General features: G+C 35.4%; 1 long non-coding RNA gene across 1 annotated transcript; it reads left to right on the top strand.

Moving 5' to 3' along the window:
- The first annotated feature begins 7272 nt into the window (after positions 1–7272).
- Positions 7273–12352, top strand: LOC106005648. Its single transcript, XR_001179161.1, has 3 exons — positions 7273–7458; positions 8133–8151; positions 11850–12352. It is a non-coding gene; the product is annotated as an uncharacterized LOC106005648 (long non-coding RNA).
- Positions 12353–22381: the final 10029 nt, after the last annotated feature.

Genomic DNA, 22381 nt, shown 5'->3' with positions numbered 1-22381 from the left:
GGCACATCCTGGGGAACGTGAACTTTCAGACTGCTACAGTTATTTACCTGAGGAATGGATCTACTACAGAATAAAACCACCAACCAAAGAAAATGTATCTTCTGAAACAGCATAACTGGGATGGACACATCAATAATGTAAAACAAACACAATAAACAACGCCAAGAGACAAAGATATTTGTAAGTTCAATCAAGAGCAAGAGATCCTAAAAAAAACCAAGTAGATTTGCTAAGTATAAACAAACATAATAGCAGAAGTAAGGAACCCAATAGATGGTATAAATGACAGAAGAGGTAAAGCTGTGAAATTAGACACTGGGTAAGCAGACACTAAGAAAAGATTCCTTTCTTTTATACAAAATACACAAGAAAAGCTAAAAGATATGGAAGGTATAAGTAGAAGTTTCAGTGTGCAGATAATGAAGCTGCCACAATAAAAGAAATGAATACAGAAGGAAGACATTTAAAAAATCATGATTAAACCTTCCAGTTTAACAAGAGATGAGCTTTTCATTAACAACAGATGAAAAAGTTTAGATTTAAAAGGCTTGTAGTATGCCTAAATGTGTTATAATGAGACCTAAGAGAAATCAAAGACAAAGAAATTATTTAAAATTCTTCCAAAAGTAAGAAAAAAATAATTTATATGGGAAAAAATCAAATTTCTATCATTTTAGTTGGCAGCAACTCAGAGGCAGGAAGTAGAAGAATTTTTTCAAAGGATAATAACTTAGGATCTTAAATTTCATATTAAAGGGTATTGTCTCTTATATATGAGGATGTAACAAAAATATTCTCAAACATATGGGCTTCAGATTATTTTTCCTTATTTATCCTCACTTCAAGGGAAATTACTTAAGAAAATATACAAATAAAAATAAAAGGATAAGTAGATCAGAAACATCTATAAGATGCTAAGAATTGAAAGTGATCAAATAGTTCTTCTAAGTAGAAAAATTTTTAAAAAGAGGGAGAAAGAGAAAGAAGCATTACACCTGTAAAAAGCAAAACTATTATTTTTGTTGTTGTTGTTGTTTTAATTTTTATTTATTTTTTAATTTCTTTTCAGTGTTCCAGAATTCATTGTTTATGCACCACACCCAGTGCTCCATGAAATACGTGCCCTTCAGACAAATTGATATAATGGAGTAAGGATGGGTGAAACATGCTAACAGACTTGCTTTATTAGAGTTAGATACAGATATTGATGTTCTTAAGGAATCTATGGCAAAAACAAACATGGGAATGGATCTTGAGTTAAAAACAACTACTTTGTTGTTGTTGCTTTTACAAAAGAAAAGAATATGTAACTTTTAGTCAGAAAGAATAAAACTCAATAGATCTAATGGAAACAGGAAATAAGTTTTTAAAGAAATTTAAAGATATAAAAGGAAAGCATAATAAATGGAAAATATGAACTTAGATGGCAGAGATATGTTTTGCCTTAATAATAACCATAAGGAATATGGTTATATTGGTTAAAATCAAGCATGAGCTAACCATGTGTGGCTAAAAGAGACATAGTTTAAACAAAGGGAGACCAAAATAGTGAAAATAAAAGAGCAGAAAAAATGTACTAGCCACAAATAAACCAAAAATGAATATGATAGTCTTCATATTTGATCAAATAAAATGTAAGACAATAACATTATAAGGCATACAGACAAATGTGATAGTCAGGAAAAAAAAAACAATAGAGCAGGATGATACAATAATATAAACCTGTGTGTTCCAAATCACATGGTGCAAACATGTCAGTAGTAACAACTATCTGTATTGAAACTGGAGACTTGAGCATGTACCCCTCAGAAACTGATGATTCAAACAGATGAGAATAAGATGAAATAAGAATAAGATAAAAATAAAAAGATACAGAGCAGACCTGAAAAATGCAAATAATAACTTTGAACTACTATTGCTTATATATATATATATATATGTATATATATTCAAATCACAAAGTACTATATATATAATGTATGTTACATATATAACTCTACTTGCAAAAGGCAGAGACTATACATTTTCATAGCACACATGGGATATTTACAAAAATGTACTGTGTTCTAAAACATAAAAGAATACTCAATATTGTACCAAAGAAAGGAATCATACAAACTGTATTTTTTTTAATTTTTTATTTTTTATCCCCAGGAGTACAGTTCTGTGAATCGCCAGGTTTACACAAACTGTATTTTAAGACCTTTATACGATAAAATAAAGGATAACACTTTTAAAAACCCATATGTCAAGCAAGTATATAACATATTACTGAATAACACTTTCGGGTGAAAAGAAAATCATAAACTATTTCATTCAGAATAAACTAGGTTATGCTGAGATAATGAGAAATTGCCAAATTTCGGTGGCCCAGAACAGCAAAGGTTTGATTTTTCCTCATGTTAGAACATACCCACCATGGGTTGGCAAGAGTCCCTTCTCTAAATGATCCTCATGCAAGAATCCAGATTGAGAGAAATTTAATCTTTGCCTCTCTTCAATTGCTATGGCAGAGTAAAGAAATCATAGTGACTTAGAACCTTGTTCTTATTATTTCTGCCCAGAAATGAGGTTAATTCTGCTCACAGTTTACATGCTCAAAGCAAATCACATGGTTATATGTAACTTCAAAAGAATTGGAGAAATGCGGTTCTACCATAAACTCAAAAGGAAGAGATCAGAAATATGTGATGGAAAGCACTAATAATTGCTATATTATATTATACTAGAACTAATCAACAATAGAAACATAATAAAATGTGTGAAATGCTGATACAGCTTTGAAAGATAGGTTTATAGCTTTACACACAATTATCAAGAAATTTTTTAAAAATTGAAAATGTATTAATTAGACATTCAATCCAAATAAATAAAAAAGAATTTAAGAAAGATAAATGCAAATGTTAATTAAAATGAGCCAGTTAAAGAATGGAAAAAAGGCAACAGATCACTAAAAGTAAGGGTTTTTTTAAAAAAGAATTAATAAAATAAAACTCTATGAAAGTTAATAGAAAAAAAAAGAGAAAATGTACATAAAAGGGAGAGAAATGGAACTAGAAAATCAATAGTGTCAAAATAACACTAAAAAGTATTATATATGAATATAATAATTAATACAATTTCTAGAAAAATATGATTTGGCAAAGTTGAGGAAAGAAAAATGGAGAACACAGTCTAATATGCATGAAGGAAAACTGAAGACTTCTCCAAAACACCCTGAGACTCAGATATCTCTACAGATGGGCTCTAACAAACTCTTGAATTGAATGACTTATTCTGTATTAATGGAAGATTTTTCCAGAAGTTGGGAATAAAGGCAAAACTTGCGCAGCTCATTTTATGAAGTTAGTCTTGGTTCTAACAACTGAATAAGGAAAATCAGAGAAAAAGTTCTATTTCATAGTCACATTTCAGTTTAAACATAGCTATAAGAAATCTTAAAGTATTGGGGCGCCTAGGTGGTCAGTCAGTTAAGCATCTGACTCTCCATCTCAGCTCAGATCTTGATCTTGGGGTGGTTAGTTTAAGCCCTGCATTGGGCTCCATGCTGGATGTGGAGGCTACTTGAATTGAAACAAAACAAAACCTTAATTATTAACTAACTAAATCCAAGAGTGTACTTTTTTAATTACCTCAAGACTAAATAAAATTTATCTCACGGAGACAAGAATGGTTTAACAACAACAAGAAAAAGAAAAATCAATGAATGCAATTTGCCATATTAAAGACCAAGGAGAAAATTCATATACTGAGGTCAATTGGTCTGGGAAAAGTATTGAATAAATTTCAACATATATTTATGATTTAAAAAAAAACCCATTTGGAACAGAAAGAAATTACCTTAATGACACTCAATCTCACAAAACAAACTGAGGGGTGCTGCGGGGAGGGGGGGTCAGATCGGGGGTGGGGTTATGGAAATTGGGGAGGTATGTGCTATGGTGAGTGCTGTGAAGTGTGTAAACCTGGTGATTCACAGACCTGTACCCCTGGGGATAAAAATACATTATATGTTTATAAAAAATAATAATAATAAATAAATACATTTTTAAAAAAGAAATGACTTTAAACGTTAAAAGCTTATGTAGCAGAAATACAGCAAAAATGTTCTTTTATAACAGAAATTTTAGACACTGTGATCAGTAGCAAGAATAGAATGCCAAATATTGCTACTATTATCGAACATCTGTAACTCATTAGCTATCTACTGCTTTCACTGGCAAATTGTGATAAAACTAGAAAGAAGTGAGGGGGGAAGGAGAGAAGGGGAGAAATGCAATAGTCATTACTTGCAGAAGAGTTTACATCATGGGCGAGCCAACTTTGCAGTGGCCCAGAGCTCTGAGCACAAAGGGCGCCACGCCTGGTTTAGTGCTCACTCAAAATTCTTAATAATCTTGTTTTTGACCTTTTGTAAATGAAATCTAATGGGACCATGAAGCATGCATGGGATCAGAGGGAAAGAGGCAGTTCACTCTTCTTGCCACTCCACTTGCACACATGAAGTCTCGTAAGCATAGAATTCTGGTGGGCCCAGAATGCCCAGGGGTTCAGCAACACTCACCGCACATATAAGGGAAAGTATGTTACACCATGACTGAGTAACAGGGGTTGTGACAGCAGGGACAGGACATGCTTTCAGCTCAAACCAGAACTTACTTCAAATGAAGAAAGAAGGCAGTGGCGTTCTCAGAAACATGAATGGCCAAGGAAACCTATGGATAGGGTTAGGATAGGTACTACAGGATATCCTCTCTTACTAATAATGTTCCTTCCCTGTGCTAACTAACAATTTCTGCTAAAGATAATGACACAGAAGAAAAGAGAAAGATAGGGCCCCCTGTAGTCCCTTGTCTGTTGATGATGGTAAAATGCATCTAAAATAATTCCTTTCAATTAATTCAAAAAATTAAAAATTTAATTTAAAAGCTTAAATTTAAAAATTTAAAATTAAATTTAAAAATTTAGTTTACTTGGTTTAGAGCAACATTCAAGGACAAAAATAAGATGCCATGACAAGACAAGAGAGACATTGCTGGAATAAAACTTCAAATTTAGTACCTTTAGCAGCCATTTTTTCCCTGCTTTTTAAAGAAGGAGTCTGAATTTGAATTTTCTTTTTTTTAAAAGATTTTTATTTATTTATTTATTTATTTATTTATTTATTTATTTAAGAAAGCACACATGAGAGAGAGAGAGAGGGAGAGAGAATGCATTAGCAGGGGATAGGGACAGAGGGAGAGATGGGGGCTTGATCCCAGGACCCTGAGGTCATAACCTGAGCCTAAGGCAGATGCTTAACCAACTAAGACACCCAGGCATCCTGAATTATCATATCATGGTGGGCTCTGCAAATTATATAGCAGACTTTATTTGCATATGATAGGATCATTTACATAGAGTTTTTTTAAAAAGGAATAACCAAATTCTTAGAAGTCATAAAAGGATTTGGAATACAAGATCAGTTTTTTCTAATTAATATGGTTTCTTCAAACTATCAATAATCAATTAGAAAATATAAAATATTTCTGTTTTATAAAAAAAACACAAGGCAATACTCATAAAACCAATAAAATATCCAAGATCTAACTTAACCTAAAGTACACAAGGCCTCTAGAAAAAATGTCAGCACTCTTATAAAGGATTTAAAAGAAAATCTAATTAGATAGTCCACATTCTGGGGTGAATGAAAAAATATTACAAAGGTACCAATTCTCTCTTTAATTCATCTACAAATTTAGCATAGTCCTTATTACAATCCCTGATAGATTTTTTTAAAGGTACTTGAGAAACTTACTCTTAAATTGTATATGAGAAATAAATGCCCATGAATTGCAAAGGCAAATTAGATAAAAGTGAGAACTAGCCAAAGTAATGAAAACAAAAACAAAACAATACAAACTACTAATCAGTGGAACTGAACAGAAAGTCCAGAGTGCGACCCACACAGAACCCAATATGTGAGAAGGATGGCCCCCCTGGAATAGTAAGGGCGGAAGAGGCTCATTTTAGTGGATAATTCGGGGGGAAATGACTCACCTTATGGAGGAACAAAGGCATTAAACCCCTATTTACCACCTTATACAACTGTATACTCTAGAAAGATTAAAACCTTAAATCTGAAAAGCAAAATAGTTGTATTCATAAATGGTACCGGAACACAGCTAGCTTCATGGGTGTCTGGTGTACATCAGGGCCAACACTCAGAAGAGCCCAGCACTTGATTGAATGCTCTACTGCTGCCATCTTGAAATTCTTAATTTTACAAAGGGTCCCCCACTTTCATTTTGCAATGGGATGGCAATTTATGTGACTTAGAAACAGTGAAGGACTTCTTATAAAAAGCCCAAGTTAGAAGGAAACATTATTTTTGCCGCATAAAGAACAGCATGGATAAAGTAATCAGACATCACCACAGATGGAGAAGTTCTTTGGGAGGTCCCAAACTGGCGACATTTAATACCTAAATGATATAAGATACAACATCGCCAGCTACCTTAATTCTTTCCAAACTTTCAGCTTAGTTTTCATAGAAACTAATGTAAACTAACTGGTTTACATTCTGTTTTAATTACCTATTTTCAATAAAAAGTACAGGTGACATAAACAGGCGAGCAGATAAATACAGTCACCTCTTGGAAAGCTTTGCTCTCCATTGGTCAGAGCAACCCACCTCCTAGAAATTCAGAGCAGCTCAGGCTTCAGAATTAGATTTTACAGAGAGACTAGAGTGTCAGTTAATCCCATGAGTCAGCTAAGTGGAAGTCATTTAATTAACTGCTTCAATTATAGGTGAAAAAAAAATTCTTAGATTTCTAAAAGCTTGTGCTGGTTCCCCAAATTTCCCTTTGGAGACACTGACTTGTTAATTTTAAGAGTGTGTTGACTTCCAATATGGCTGCATTAGACTAGAAGATCAATGGTCACTGTCAATTGTCAATTGCGTGGCTCTCATAGAGCATAAGAACCCACAGAAACATCTGGTGATGCATTTAAAGTGTTTTCCTGCAAGAATACATGTACTTAAAGCCAAGTATTAATTTATTCACTGAGTATCACTCCTGTCCTATGAGCTATGCTCTGTAGGAATGTGTTTAGGAATGTGTTTAGCAAATTATAATTATAATTTGGGAAAAAAAATGAGAGAGAGAGAGAGAATTACCTAAAAATAACTGTCCTTCCTTAGAAGGGAGCATTTTTAGCAATATCAAAAAAAAAAAAAAAACAAAACCAGATAATTACTTTGGTTAAAAAGTATGCGCAAGTCTCTTCTGGAAGATAGGCACGAAAGAAGAATGTTCTGTGGAAATACTGGCTAACTCCAGACTCTTTCTCCAATCAGCAAGTTATCTCCTGACAAACGTCATTTGGGGGTCTCTCACACATTATCCTGCTCTACTGCCAATGGGAAAGTTTCTGAAGTTCCAGTGTGTCATTTGATGTTTACAGCGTTGCCTGGTAAATAGCCTTTATCAAACTAACGATGATCTCTTTCTACTCTTATTAGAAATTTTTATCAGAATGTCTGAGAGGTGCAGTCGGTTAAGTGTCTAAATCTTGATTCGGGCTCATGCCAGGATCTCAGGGTCTTGAGATCAAGCCCCAGTCAGGCTCTGCCGTCAGCAGAGAGTCTGTCCTGTCCCCCACTCACCTGTGTGCTCTCTCTCTCTCAACTAAATACATAAATCTTGTAAAAACAATTTTTTTTATTAGGTAGGGTTGTTGGGGTCATGTAGTTTGGTTTCTTTTAATCTGCAACCGTAAAACATTGCATTAATAGATTTCCTATGTTGAACTGTTCTTGCACGACACATTACTTTTTTTGCAAGCTGCCAGGTTTTACTTGCATGTGTTTATTCATGATTTTTACATCTGTACCCATGAGTGAGATTCATCTATAGCTTTTTGCTCCTCTCCTCCAGTTTTAGTGTCAGAATTATGCCAGCCTTGAAAAGGGGCTTGGAAAATATTCATATTTTTTAATGCTCCAAAATGGTTTAAATAACGAAGAAATGACATGGTTCTGGGAGCTTAATGAAACATGCCAGGAAAACCACTTTAAGCTTTTCTATAAAGATAGACCAGTCTTTTATAATTACTTCAGCTTCTTTTATGATTATTGTTCTTTTCAGGTTTTACATATCTCCTGAAGTAAGTATTCTTACTTTGTATTTTTCTGGAAAGTCATCGATTTCATCTACATTCTGAATTCAATGATATAAAAGTATTATATTACTTATAATATTATAATATTATTAATATAAGTATTATATTATCTTATTACTATAAGTATATTCCCTACTTTTGAATTCATATTGTGTTTTGTTATTTTTCTTTTGATTTATAAGGTAATTTTTTTAGCTTTAGCTAAATACTCTTTGTTATGGACTTTTTTAAAAAAAGCTTTTTGTTTAATTTGAGGTTGTGTTATTTGTGTTAATTTCATAGTTTTATGTTTCACCAATTTCTGCTTTATGTTTATTAATGTCTTTTGTTTATTTTTATAGGTTTGTTTTATATTTTTAATCAAATGCATAATTATTTTATTTTCATTCTTTCCTGTTTTCTAAAAAATTCACTTAAAATAATATGTAGTCACTTGAGTACTGTTTTACATTTGCATACTGTCATATTTTAATACAGAATTCCATTCTCATATATTCTAAATGTTCTGTAATTCTATATCAAGTTTTATCGCATGTTAGAGAGTATGCTCTTCTTTGTATTATAGAACTTGTAACAGGGCCAATTCTTTAAAAAAAAATCTATTTGAGAAAAATGTATTTTTCTGGTTGTGGTTAGTAAGTTATATATATGTATATTTAACCTATGTATTAATTCAATTTTTAAATTTGTAACTTTTAGCTATGACTATTTAACAATTCCTGAAAGGCCAAGTTAAAACAACTCACCATTTTATTTCTGGATTTTTCCTTGTATTCCTAGCAGTTTTTGCTTCATCTATTTCAAAGCTGTTTGGGGGGACTGTTCTTGACTCAGAACCTCTGCTAGAGTGTATGTATGCCTTGTGTACTGAGATTACATGATGCCCTTTACTCTACCAGTCACATGACTTGCTCATTCCAGAAAGGCCACTTTCTCAGAAAGGCATTCCTGACCATCCTGACAAAGTAAAAAAGTCCCATCACGCTCAATGTCTAGACCCCCATATGTGTATTCATAGCCTTAGTCACTACCAACTATATGTATACATCCATAATTTTTTTAATCTTCTGTCGGTAGAATGTAAGATGGCTGAACGGTAGAATGTAAGATGGCTGAATGCAGCAAACGTATCTGTCTTGAGAGTATTACTTTCCCGGGGCTTTGATAATGGCCAGCACATTGCAGATGCTCAAGAAATACATTCATGTGTTCATTAACAAATAAGTGAGTGGATGTACACATTTCCCATAAGATTTCTGTTTAGCTCATATAATGATTTTTATTTGAGTTTTATTTTATCTGCTATTAATAGTTTAAACATTCTGTCCCTATTCAAGATTTTGGTAACATTTTTGTTTCAGATAAATTTCTTGTGAGCAACCTGTAATCTGGTTTTTACATCTTTACTCACTTCACAACTCCATGTTTTATCATGGAAGAGTAACCCATTCATCTTCTTTCTTTTTTTTAAGATTTTATGTATTTATTTGACAGCAAGAGAGGGAACACAAGTAGAGAGAGTGGGAGATGGAGAAACATGCTCCCAGCTGAGCAGGGAGTCCAATGTGGGGCTCGATCCCAGGACTCTGGGATCATGACCCAAGCCCAAGGGAGACACTCAACCAACTGAGCTACCCAGGAGCCCAACCTATTCATTCGACTTTACTGTGATCGCTAATATGTTTGGACTTACTGCTTTCACTTAAATTATCTGTTTCTATTTCTCCCACATTTGCAGTCTTAATTAATAGCTGACATACAGGAATATCTTACAATGCACAGATTCGTATTCCAAGTACTTGCTGGCTGTCATCTCATTTAATGTTCAAAATAACCCAAGGCTTAGGAATATTCTGTAACTTGTCCAAGATTCCACAACTGCTTCTGATAAACCAGGACTTAGACATCAGCGATCTCTTGAGGCTAGGATCTTAACCTCCAGGTTATGCTGCTTCTCTTACCTGAATTTTCTTCACCTTTTTCTGTCTTTCTCACAAATTATTTAGACATCTCATTATCTAATGATAATATGCAAATTCTAATTAACCATATTTCAACATATTTTTTAAAAAATGGATAATTATTTGGCATCTATAAACACATTCCTTCCCAAAAATGCAAGATCAGTAGGCTTCCATTACTTCCATTCCATTCAGTTTATACTGAAAGGTTTATTGACATACTTAGAATTTTTTATTCTAGGTTGCCCTATTGTTATTAGCTTTATTTTTCATTATGTTTCTTCAAGTTTTTGTCCAATAATTTCTGTTTCATATTCTGGAAAGTTTCTTCCACTTACTTTCTATATAACTAATATATCCTTCATCCATGCCCATTCTATTACTTAGCTCCTTTCAGTTAATTTTGGGGAGCTCATCACAAGACCATCAATGTTCTAACTTCTTGGGTTTTTTTGTTTGTTTGTTTGTTTTATTTTGTTTTGTTTTGGTCTTCTCTGTCATAGCATTCTGTTCTCAGTTTGAATGAAATAAACTCTTAAATTTTCCTAAAGTTATTTGGTAGAATTTTTTTTTTCTGATGAATTCTCCTTTTCTTGTACACTATTTCTATTTTTTTCCCAATGTCCGGTCTTTCTTTATCATATCTTTCTTATATGATATATATTGTCCTGAGGTAACTCTTATAGTCCATTCCAATTTACAACTAAGGTGATTAGCACCGGTGGCTACTATGCGTTTCTTAGTCTTGTGGAAGTCTGTTTCACCAACCTGTACCGGGAAGGATGACTTTAGCTTTTGTGTGCATGGCCAGAAATGCTAATAGGCAGGTTTCCCTTTAGGTGCATGAACATGTAGCAGGAAATCCTCAATTCCAAAATGAAAAACACTTTCCTTGAGGAGCATAATATTTTATGGAATAATTCACTTTTGAATATAATCGAGTTTACTTTTGTCACCCACTGTAATTTTATTTATTTATTTATTTATTTATTTATTTATTTGGATTTCTAAAGTTAACCCAGGTCCTGCTTCACTTTTTCTTGAGTCCCCTCAACATGGGTGTACCAGGATCTCCCCAGATGATATATGCTATTAATCATCATGGAAATAACTTTTATCAAGTATTTTCCCTAGAGTATATGTTAAGTGTTCTGTTTGAATCATCTCCCGTTAGTCTCTAGACCATTTTATGAAGTTGGTACTTTTATTACCCATGTTTTGCAGATAATGGGACCAAGGCTAAGGATATTAATGAAGCCCATGATAATTAAATATCTTGTCCAAGGTTACACACCTAGTAAAGGATGGAGTCAGGATGTGGATCCAGACAGGCTAGCTTAAACACAGGTCCACACTCCCTCTCTCTGATATGTTACCACTTTTCTCTAATGTAGTGTGGGATATGGAATCCTCTTTAACCCTTAATGGGGTCAGAGAGCTTGAAGGGAAATTCCAGGAAAAAAAAAAGTCTGGATGAGACAGAAGGATGGATTTTAGGAAGGTGTGCCTTATGCATTGAGGCATGGAATTCTTATATCTGAGAAGGCAGACTTCTCATAATGGCTTACCCAGGCCACACTTTGGAGATTTAAGGGTCTGTGATAGCTCAGTTTCAGGCTTCTGTTGCTATGATTTATAGCCAGGATTCTGCCCTGCGCCTAGCAGTCATGTGCCATGCCTTTAAGACGCTAGTGCTCAAAAGTTTGCCCCCTGTCATTTCAGCCCCAGTTCAACAGGAAACACAAGCCACCCTTGAGATGACAGACCTATCTCCTAGCCATTGACTGGATGTTCGACTCCTTGCCCCAGCAGAACCTGAGCTTTCTATTTTTAGTTTGGTGTGACTGAAGATATGCTGGGTAAGCCTTGTTTAGGGCCCCCTGCCAAACTCAGCTTACCACGCAAACCAGGCAAAGAGGCAACACAGCAGGCCAATTAGCCAGCAGCTGTCTGTGAACTGAATAAACGAGGTGAGTGGACAGCAAGGGGCTGTCTCTGCCACAGACAGTAAGCAGAACACAGGATTAACTTTCTTGGTCAGAGCTCTGCCGGGAAGCCTGCCATTTGCTCTGTCTGTATGGTGAGACTCCTTGTTTTCTTCCGAAGAACTAAACCAAACTACCTTTTGGCAGAAGTAAATGGATCTCCTCTTAATGGTTCACAGAGAAAATATCTGTTTTCCAGGTTACCAAAATAAATGTTAACATGAACCTGCTATCACAATTCTGGTTTTGAGAAATGATTTTTATCAAAAGATGTCTTAAAGTTGTATAATATTATGGAACAAAATGCTTTAAAATATGGACTCCACAGTCTGTGTGGGTGGGCTGGTGGTACTTCAGCTGCCTTCTTCCTAGCTCTGTGGTTTTGGACAGGTTGTCTTACCTCTCTGGTCCTAGTTTCCTAGTTGGTAGATGGGAATAACAGTACCCACATAATGGACTTGCTTTGAGAATTAAATCAGGTAATCCATGTAAAGTGTTTTGAATAGTCCTGGCATAGAAAATGAGTTGAATGGATATTGATTACTGTTACTGAATATTCTCAGTTTTAGCTCAGCTATTAAAACCGAAGAGTGAGTATTCTCAGTTTTTACAAATGATCAGACAAAAGAAGAGGAAGTACCAGGATTGAGTTCATACATTTTGTGCTGAACTGAAACTTAATTCAATCCTCAGCTGTTCGATTATAAAGTCTTGGAATCTTCTGTGAGCTACACTGAAATTTTCTCTTTATAGAACAGCTTTTACTGACTTGTTCTTTTTCTTTTCTTTTTTTTTTTTTTTTAACTGACTTGTTCTTTGGCACTATGCCAACCTCCCGCAGGAAAGGATGTGATGAGACAGACTCATTACGTCAGTGACTGGGGTCCTGGAAGGGGTCGTGTTAGGACCACTGTCTGCCACATCACACATCACACAGTGGTTTCTGCATTCAGGGGAGAAATTCCCTGGAAATCAGTTTTTGATAAAACTGTGCTCCTTCTGAGCAAGAGGTTTGTTTTATTTTTCTTCTGGAGAACTGTGACTAATCAGGATCATTTTTTGTTTTGACTGAAGAAGCTTAGAGTCAAATTCATTGCCTTTCTCTAGTACTTCTGTGTACTAATCTTATTCCGAATTTAGGATAATCCTTTTCTTATTTCCCCTTTACTCTTGGTCCCTTGATAATATATTTTATACCACTGAATTGTGTATATACACTTCTACAATGTCTTTTTGGATAAAACAAGAATACAAGTTTAAAATAATCTAAAAATATAACTCATTTCATGTTTCTCTTTTTTCTTGGGATTGGTCTTTGCCGGTTCTGTTGGATCAGATGCCATTATTTTCCCAGGATTGGATAAGTCCTACTGGAACATATGAATGCATTACTCAGAGCTTCATGATATCTACTATGTAAATAATAGGCAGAGGCTAGGCTGATTTAAGCAACAGAAATTTATGAAGAAAACATTTAATAACCAACCATATGCTGATTTTTTTTCATACACAGCTAATTGGCTCTTAGAGGAATGGAAAATCAGGGATAAGGGACCAGAAGAGGAAGCAATTACATTGACTTATGGACAACCTCCTCAGAAAGCCCTCTGTGTTCATTCAAGTCTCATTCAGGTTCCCCTTCACTGTGCTTTCTGTTATCTTTGTACTTTTTACATTCAATGTAATAAGGATTATTTCTTAACTTTTTATTACTTTTCTGATGCTCAAGATAGTGCTACAAAGGTAGATAGATAGATAGACAGACAGACAGACAGATGGGTAGATAATACCGACCCAATATGTGTTTTTTGAATGAATCAATCAAGGGTGCAGAGGAAGGGCACTCAACAGAGTGGGGTAGGTGGAAGACTTGGAGGATTTCTGGGGAAGTAACATGTATGTTGTATCTATTAAATAAAAATATGTAAGCCAGACAGAGAAGAGGAAGGAACTTCTAAGCAAAGGAAACAGTTTGTGTGCAAAGTTACAAAAATTGTAGAAAGCAAGACCTGCTTGGGGAATTACAAATATTTCAATTTGTCTCCAGTCTGGATTATGAGGGAAGAGAAGAGATGAACTTGGAATGTGAATTTTATCTTGAGCCCTATAGAGAGGCATTGATGAATTTTAGGTAGGGGAAGGGGCAGGTTATGAGATGAAGGCAGATGTGTTTTAGAGAGATTACTTTGACTCCAGTGAGGCCGTGGATTGATGGTAGACATTTAGGAGACTATTACATCAATCCAGGAGAAAAATGATGATGCTTTTAATTAATTAGGTAGTGGGAGTGTGATGGAGAAGAGGGGCACACTTGGTGCTGGAAGCAACAAACAGTGATTTTTTTTTTAAGCTTTTGTGGTTTTTTTTTGGTTTTTTAAAAAATTTTTTATTTTTTATAAGCATATATTTTTATCCCCAGGGGTACAGGTCCTGATATGAGGAAGTGGTGATGCAAACAGTGATTTTTGATTGCATGGGGAAGATGTGGGAGAGAGAGGGGTCTGTAATGCTTCCCACATTTCTATATTGGTTAACGGGATGGATGTTGATGTCATTTCCCAAACAAAAAGTAAAAGAAGAAGGTAAAAGGAGGGTTATTAAGTCAACTTTGAATATATGTGCTTATTATGCTAGGGGTACAGCCAAATAAAACAGGCCTGTAGATACAAGGATCCAGAGCTCCAAAGACAGATTCGCCTAGACACTGCATAATTTGGGAGGCATGAGTGTATTATTGGCAACTCAAGGCATGAGTAAGATGTGTTTTCTAAGCAGATGAGAAGAGGCTGAAGGATAGAACATTATGAGACATTGAACTTTGGGAGATGAGCAGAAACAGAGGCTCCAATGAAGAAAGCTAAGAAAGATGGCTAGAGGACAGGGAAAAATTAGTGAGGTCTCAAACCCAGGAAGAAAAAAAAAAAAATCAGGAAATCAGAAGAATCTTGCATTTCCAGCAATTTGACAGACTAGATATCCCGAAGAATTCTCCCTCTTGTTTTAAGTTTAGAGTCCTCTGAGTTTATTTATAGGCTAAGGCCGGTTGACTGGGAATCGTCGAAAATGGAAAAAGGAAAATAATTGAAGAAGAGGATAGGTGAGAAAGGTGACATCCCTCCACTAAAACACGATAGAAGGAGAGCAAAGACTCAAGTAAATCAGAAGTGAATGAAGAGATGTTATAAATGCAATACAAAAGATTATAGTACACTACAACAACAAATAATTATACACCAATAAATTTGACAACCTGGAAGAAATGGATACATTTCTAGGAATATACTTTTCAATGCTAAAACATGAAGAAATAGGAAACCTGAACAATATAATTATAGGTAAGAACATTGAATCATTCACCCAAAACCTCCCAACAAACAAAAGTCTAGGACCAGGGGCATCTGGGTGACTCAGTGGGTTAAGCCTCTGCCTTCGGCTTAAGTCATGGTCTCAGGGTCCTGGGATGGAGCCCCACATCGGGCTCTCTGCTCAGCGGGGAGCCTGCTTTCCCCTCTCTCTCTGCCTGCCTCTCTGCCTACTTGTGACCTCTCTCTCTCTCTCTGTTAAATAAATAAATAAAATCTTAAAAAGAAAAAAAGTCTAAGACCAAACAACTTTATTGTTGAATTCTACCAAACATTCAAAGAATTAATACTGATCCTCAAGCTCTTCCAAAAAACAAGAGAGAACACTTCCAAACTCATCTTATGATGTTAGCATTACCTGATACCAAAATAAGATAAGGAGGCCATTTGAAAATAACAGGGTAATATCGCTAGTGAGTGTATATACAGAAATCTTCAACAAAGTATCAGCTAACCAAATTAAATAATACATTAAAAATATTATACACCATGATCAAGTGGGATTTATTCCAAGGATGCAAGAATGGTTCAACATCTTCGTATCAGTCTGTGTGATACCTCATATTAACAAAAGGAAGGATAAAAACCATGATAATCTTAACATATGCAGAAAAGACACTTAACAACATTCATCACCCATTTATGATAAAAACTCTCCGCCAAATTGGTATAGAGGGAATATGCCTCAGCGTAACAAAGACTGTATGTGACAAGCCCGCAGCTAACATCATATTTAATGGAAAAAAGCTGAAAGTTTTTCCTTTAAAATCAGGAACAAGATAAGGATGCCCTATCTCAACACTTCTGGTATTGAAGTCCTATCCAGGGCCATTAGAAAAGAAAAGGGAATAGAAGGCATCCATATTGGAAAGAAAGAATTAGAACTGTCACTATTTGCAGATGACATGACCTTATATATATATAAAACCCTGAAGATTCTACCAAAAAAATTTAAAGATTTAAGAATTAAAGAATTAAGTTTGCAGGGTACAAATCAATATACAAAAATCTGTTGCATCTTTATATACTAACAATGAACTATCAGGAGATATTTTTTAAATCCCATTTGCAATTGCATCAAAAAGAATAAAATTCCTGGAAATAAATTTAACCTAGGAAGAAGAAGACCTATACACAGAATACAACATAAGTAAAAGAAATTAAGGACACAAATAAATGGAAAGACTGCCCATGTTACTTGATTGGAAGAATTAGCATTGTTAATATGTCCATAATACCCAAAGCAATCTACAGATTCAATGCGATCCTTATCAGAATTCAAATGGTATTTTTCACAGAAATAGAGCAAACAATCCTAAAATGTATACCAAAGTGCAAAGTAATCTTGAGGAAAAAGAACAAAGTTGGAGGTATCACACTTTCTGATTTCAAGCTACAATACAAAGCTGTAGTCAACAAACAGTATGGTATTGGTATAAAAACAAACACATAGATCACTGCACAGATCAGAGAGCCTAGAAATAAATCCACACATCAATGGCCTATTAACAAATACGCCAAGAATATACAATGAAGAAAGGAGGGTCTCTACAGTAAATGGAGCTGGGAAAACGGGATGGTCACCTGCAAAAGGATGAATCATCCACTATCTTACACCATATGCAAAAAGTAACTTAAAATTAAAGACTTGAACATAAGACCTGAAATCATAAAACTCTTAATAAGAAAACAAGGGAAAGCTCCTTGACGTAAGTGTCAGGATGATTTTTTTGAATCTGATGCCAAAAGCAAAACAAAAATTAAAAAAGCAAAAATAAACAGGTGGTGCCACACCAAACTAAAAAGCTCCTGCACAGCAAAGCAAACCATCAACAAAATGAAAAGACAACTTACTGATTGGGAGAAAATATTTACAAATTGTATGTCTGATAAGGGGTTAATATCTTAAAGAAAAAAAAAGAACTCATATTACTGAATAGCAAAAAAAAAAAAAAAAAAGGCAAACAATCCTATTTAAAAATAGACAGAAGATCCAAATATAAATTTTCCAAAGAAGATACGAAGATTCTGGACACTAGTCCTTTATCTGATATGTCGTTTGCAAATATCTTCTCCCATTCTGTCAGTTGTCTTTTGATTTTGTTAACTGTTTCCTTTGCTGTGCAAAAGCTTTTGATCTTGATGAAATCCCAGTAGTTCATTTTTTCCCTTGCTTCCCTTGCCTTTTGCGTTGTTCCTAGGAAGATGTTGCTGCGGCAGAGGTCGAAGAGGTTGCTGCCCGTGTTCTCCTCAAGGATTTTGATGGATTCCTTTCGTACATTGAGGTCCTTCATCCATTTTGAGTCTATTTTTGTGTGTGGTGTAAGGAAATGGTCCAATTTCATTTTTCTGCATGTGGCTGTCCAATTTTCCCAGCACCATTTATTGAAAAGGCTGTCTTTTTTCCATTGGACATTCTTTCCTGCTTTGTCGAAGATTAGTTGACCATAGATTTGAGGGTCTATTTTCTGGGCTCTCTATTCTGTTCCATTGATCTATGTGTCTGTTTTTGTGCCCAGTACCATGTTGTCTTGATGATGACAGCTTTGTAATAGAGCTTGAAGTCCGGAATTGTGATGCCACCAACGTTGGCTTTCTTTTTCAATATCCCTTTGGCTATTCGAGGTCTTTTCTGGTTCCATATAAATTTTAGAATTATTTGTTCCATTTCTTTGAAAAAGATGGATGGTACTTTGATAGGAATTGCATTAAATGTGTAGATTGCTTTAGGTAGCATAGACATTTTCACAATATTTATTCTTCCAATCCAGGAGCATGGAACATTTTTCCATTTCTTTGTGTCTTCCTCAATTTCTTTCATGAGTACTTTATAGTTTTCTGAGTATAGATTCTGTGTCTCTTTGGTTAGGTTTATTCCTAGGTATCTTATGGTTTTGGATGCAATTGTAAATGGGATTGACTCCTTAATATCTCTTTCTTCTGTCTTGCTGTTGGTGTAGAGAGATGCAACTGATTTCTGTGCATTGATTTTATATCCTGACACTTTACTGAATTCCTGTATAAGTTCTAGCAGTTTTGGAGTGGAGTCTTTTGGGTTTTCCACATATAGTATCATATCATCTGCGAAGAGTGATAATTTGACTTCTTCTTTGCCGATGTCCTAGTGTCCAGAATCTATAAAGAACTTAGCAAACTCAACACCCAAAGAACAAATAATCCAATCAAGAAATGGGCAGAAGACATGAACAGACATTTCTGCAAAGAAGACATCCAGATGGCGAACAGACACATGAAAAAGTGCTCCATATCACTCGGCATCAGGGAAATACAAATCAAAACCACAATGAGATATCACCTCACACCAGTCAGAATGGCTAAAATCAACAAGTCAGGAAATGACAGATGCTGGCGAGGATGCAGAGAAAGGGGAACCCTCCTACACTGTTGGTGGGAATGCAAGCTGGTGCAGCCACTCTGGAAAACAGCATGGAGGTTCCTCAAAATGTTGAAAATAGAACTGCCCTATGACCCAGCAATTGCACTATTGGGTATTTACCCTAAAGATACAAATGTAGTGATCCAAAGGGACACATGCACCCGAATGTTTATAGCAGCAATGTCCACAATAGCCAAACTATGGAAAGAACCTAGATGTCCATCAACAGATGAATGGATCAAGAAGATGTGGTATATATACACAATGGAATACTATGCAGCCATCAAAAGAAATGAAATCTTGCCATTTGCAACAACGTGGATGGAACTAGAGCGTATCATGCTTAGCGAAATAAGTCAAGCAGAGAAAGACAACTATCATATGATCTCCCTGATATGAGGAAGTGGTGATGCAACATGGGGGCTTAAGTGGGTAGAAGAAGAATAAATGAAACAAGATGGGATTGGGAGGGAGACAAACCATAAGTGACTCTTAATCTCACAAAACAAACTGAGGGTTGCCGGGGGGAGGGGGTTTGGGAGAAGGGGGTGGGATTATGGACATTGGGGAGGGTATGTGCTTTGGTGAGTGCTGTGAAGTGTGTAAACCTGGTGATTCACAGACCTGTACCCCTGGGGATAAAAATATATGTTTATAAAAAATAAAAAATTAAAAAAAAAATGGAAAAAAAAAAAAAAAAGAAGATACGAAGATGACCAAGATTCTCAAATCACTTATCATTAGGGAAATGCATATCAAAACCACAATGAGATATCATCTCACACCCACTGGAATGGCTATGATAAAAAAACAGGAAATAACAAGTGTTAGCAAGGAATCAGAGGACAGGGAACCCTGTGCATTGTGGTAGGAATGTTAATTGGTGTTGCTATTGTGGAAAACATTATGAAGGTTCTTCAAAAAATTACAGAGATAAGGTGCGTAGGTGGCTAAGTCTGTTAAGTATCTGACTCTTGATCTTAGCTCAGGTCTTGATCTCAGGGTTGTGACTTCGAGCCCTGAGTTGGGCTCCATGCTGCGTATGAATTTTTTTTTATTTAAAATTTTAATTTAATTTAAAAAATTAAAAATAGAACTATCATATGTCAGTAATTTTGCTTTTGGATATTAAACTGAAGAAAACAAAAACACTAACTCAAAAAGGTATATTCATTCCTTGTTCATTGTGACGTTACTTATAAAAACCAAGATATGGAAAATATAAGTATCTATCAATGGATGAATGCATAAAGAAAATGGGATTTATCTACTTCTATCTATCTCTGTATATAATACTCAATTGTTAATATTATTATTGAAACATTATTAAGCCATAGCAAAAAATGAAATCTTGCCATTTGCAACAACATGGATAGATCTTAAGGATATTATGCTAAAGAAAACAAGTCAGAGAAAGACAAATACTATATTATCTTACTTATATGGGGAATCTAAAAAAAATAACAACAACAAAACAAAATTCGTAGATACAGGGAACAGATTGCTAGCTGCCAGAAGAGTGGTTATGGGGAAGGGAGAAATGGGTAAAGGAAGTCAAAATTGGAAAACATCCAGGTATAAAATAAATAAATAAGTCATGAGGATGTAATGGACAGCCTGGTGACTATAGTTAACAATACTGTATCACAAATTTGAAAGCTGCTAAGAGAGTAGATCTTTAAAAAAAGGATACATGGTAACAATAGGTATAGATAATTACAAATATTATATATAATTATATGTTAAATATATAGTTTTATATTATGTTATTGTATGTAAATGTATATAATCAGTATATTATATTATATATTAATTTTATAAGGATATTAAAATGAGAAAGAGTGAAAGCAGTCAAAGATAAGTATTTAAGAACAGTGAGGAATGTTCAGAACAGCTGTTTAGGAAAGTGAAGATGGAACTAATTCAAGACTTGTAGAATCATGGGGCATGATTCACAGCCTAACTGGGCTTCAAAATGCCAGATTTGCAGGGAAAATGTCATGCATACTAGTATGATTTTTCTCCAGCAGTGCTCAGCAGGATATTAATGGAGGAAATAGAAGTTTGAATTCAGAGTTGGGATTTTGCTTGGTTTGGGGTCAGAAGTACAAGAAGGTGAGTAGGAATAGAAGGGCATTAGTGGTGAAACAAAGAGATTTAAGCGGACAGCCTCTGACGTGTGTAGCTGGGAGGGCCAAGCAGAGTGCTCACGTGCTCACAAGGCTTCTTCAGTTTTACAAAAGTGAAGTATTGAAATGGTTCAAGCCACCTTCTTTTTCCACTCTAGCTGCCACACTTCTTTTGTCGGGTCACCAGCATTTTTGTGATCAAGCTTAAGGGAAGCTGAGTGAAGTGTTGGGTTTAGCAAAATACATTTATGTGATTTCCAGACATTTTCAGGTACAGTTCAGTTACTGTTTATAATTAATTCCAAGGTAGGATTCGCTTCCAGAAAGTTTCCACTGCTCCTCATCACCTGACACTGTGAGATAGATTCAGAGCCAAGAGTCTCCCTGGGGTATTTGTGGGTCCTAGGGGGTCTGGTACCTAAAGGTTGTAGGGAGTAGCTAATGAGTGTGGACAGTTTGTGGAGCACCGAAGATAAGCCATTGCACAAGAAAACCTGAATAGCCAGGAAATCTTAATGCTCACAAATAAAAGAAGTTTAAAGAAAACTTCCCCAAACTGGACCATAATCTTAAAATTGACATGACATTACCATAACAAGTTGTAAAGCTGGAGGAATATTTTCTAAGTAGTCAGTTTAATCCACTCAACTAGGTGTCAGCCGGCAGGGGTAGTCATTCACAGTGATTCAACCTGCTGGCCACTGACTCTTGTCTCTTCCAGCATACTTGGGCCAGCATATTTATGCATTGACATTATTTTAGTATAAACATTTCCCTTGGGGTTCCTGGCTGCCTCAGTTGGTAGAGCATGCAACTCTTGATCTTAGGGTTATAGGTTCGAGCCCCAAGCTGGGTGAAGGTCTACTTAAAAATAAAATCTTGGGGCGCTTGGATGGCTCCATGGGTTAAACCTCCACCTTTAGCTCAGGTTAGGGTCTCAGGGTCCTGGGATCAAGTCCCACATCGGGCTACCTGCTCAACAGGGAGCCTCCTTCCCCCTCTCTCTCTGCCTGCCTCTCTGCCTATTTGTGATCTCTCTCTCTCTCTGTGTCAAATAAATAAATAAAATCTTTTTTTTAAGATTTTATTTATTTATTTCACAGACAGAGATCACAAGTAGGCAGAGAGGCAGGCAGAGAGAGAGGTGGAAGCAGGCTCCCCGCCGAGCTGAGATCCCGATGTGGAGCTCCATCCCAGAACCCTGAGATCATGACCTGAGCAGAGGGCAGAGGCTTTAACCCACTGAGTCACCCAGGTGCCCCAATAAATAAAATATTTTTTTAAAATTACTAAAAATAAAATCTTAAAACAAGATAAAATAAATGTTTCCTTTTATTATAGTTATAGCATTATATTGATTTTTTAAAATTATGCATTGAGA

Source organism: Mustela putorius, unplaced genomic scaffold (genome assembly GCF_011764305.1).
Source record: "Mustela putorius furo isolate JIRA1106 unplaced genomic scaffold, ASM1176430v1.1 tig00000508_pilon_pilon_pilon, whole genome shotgun sequence".
NCBI classification, from domain to species: Eukaryota; Metazoa; Chordata; class Mammalia; order Carnivora; family Mustelidae; genus Mustela; species Mustela putorius.
Note: the sequence above shows the minus strand (reverse complement) of the source record. Positions and strands in the feature narration are given on the sequence as shown.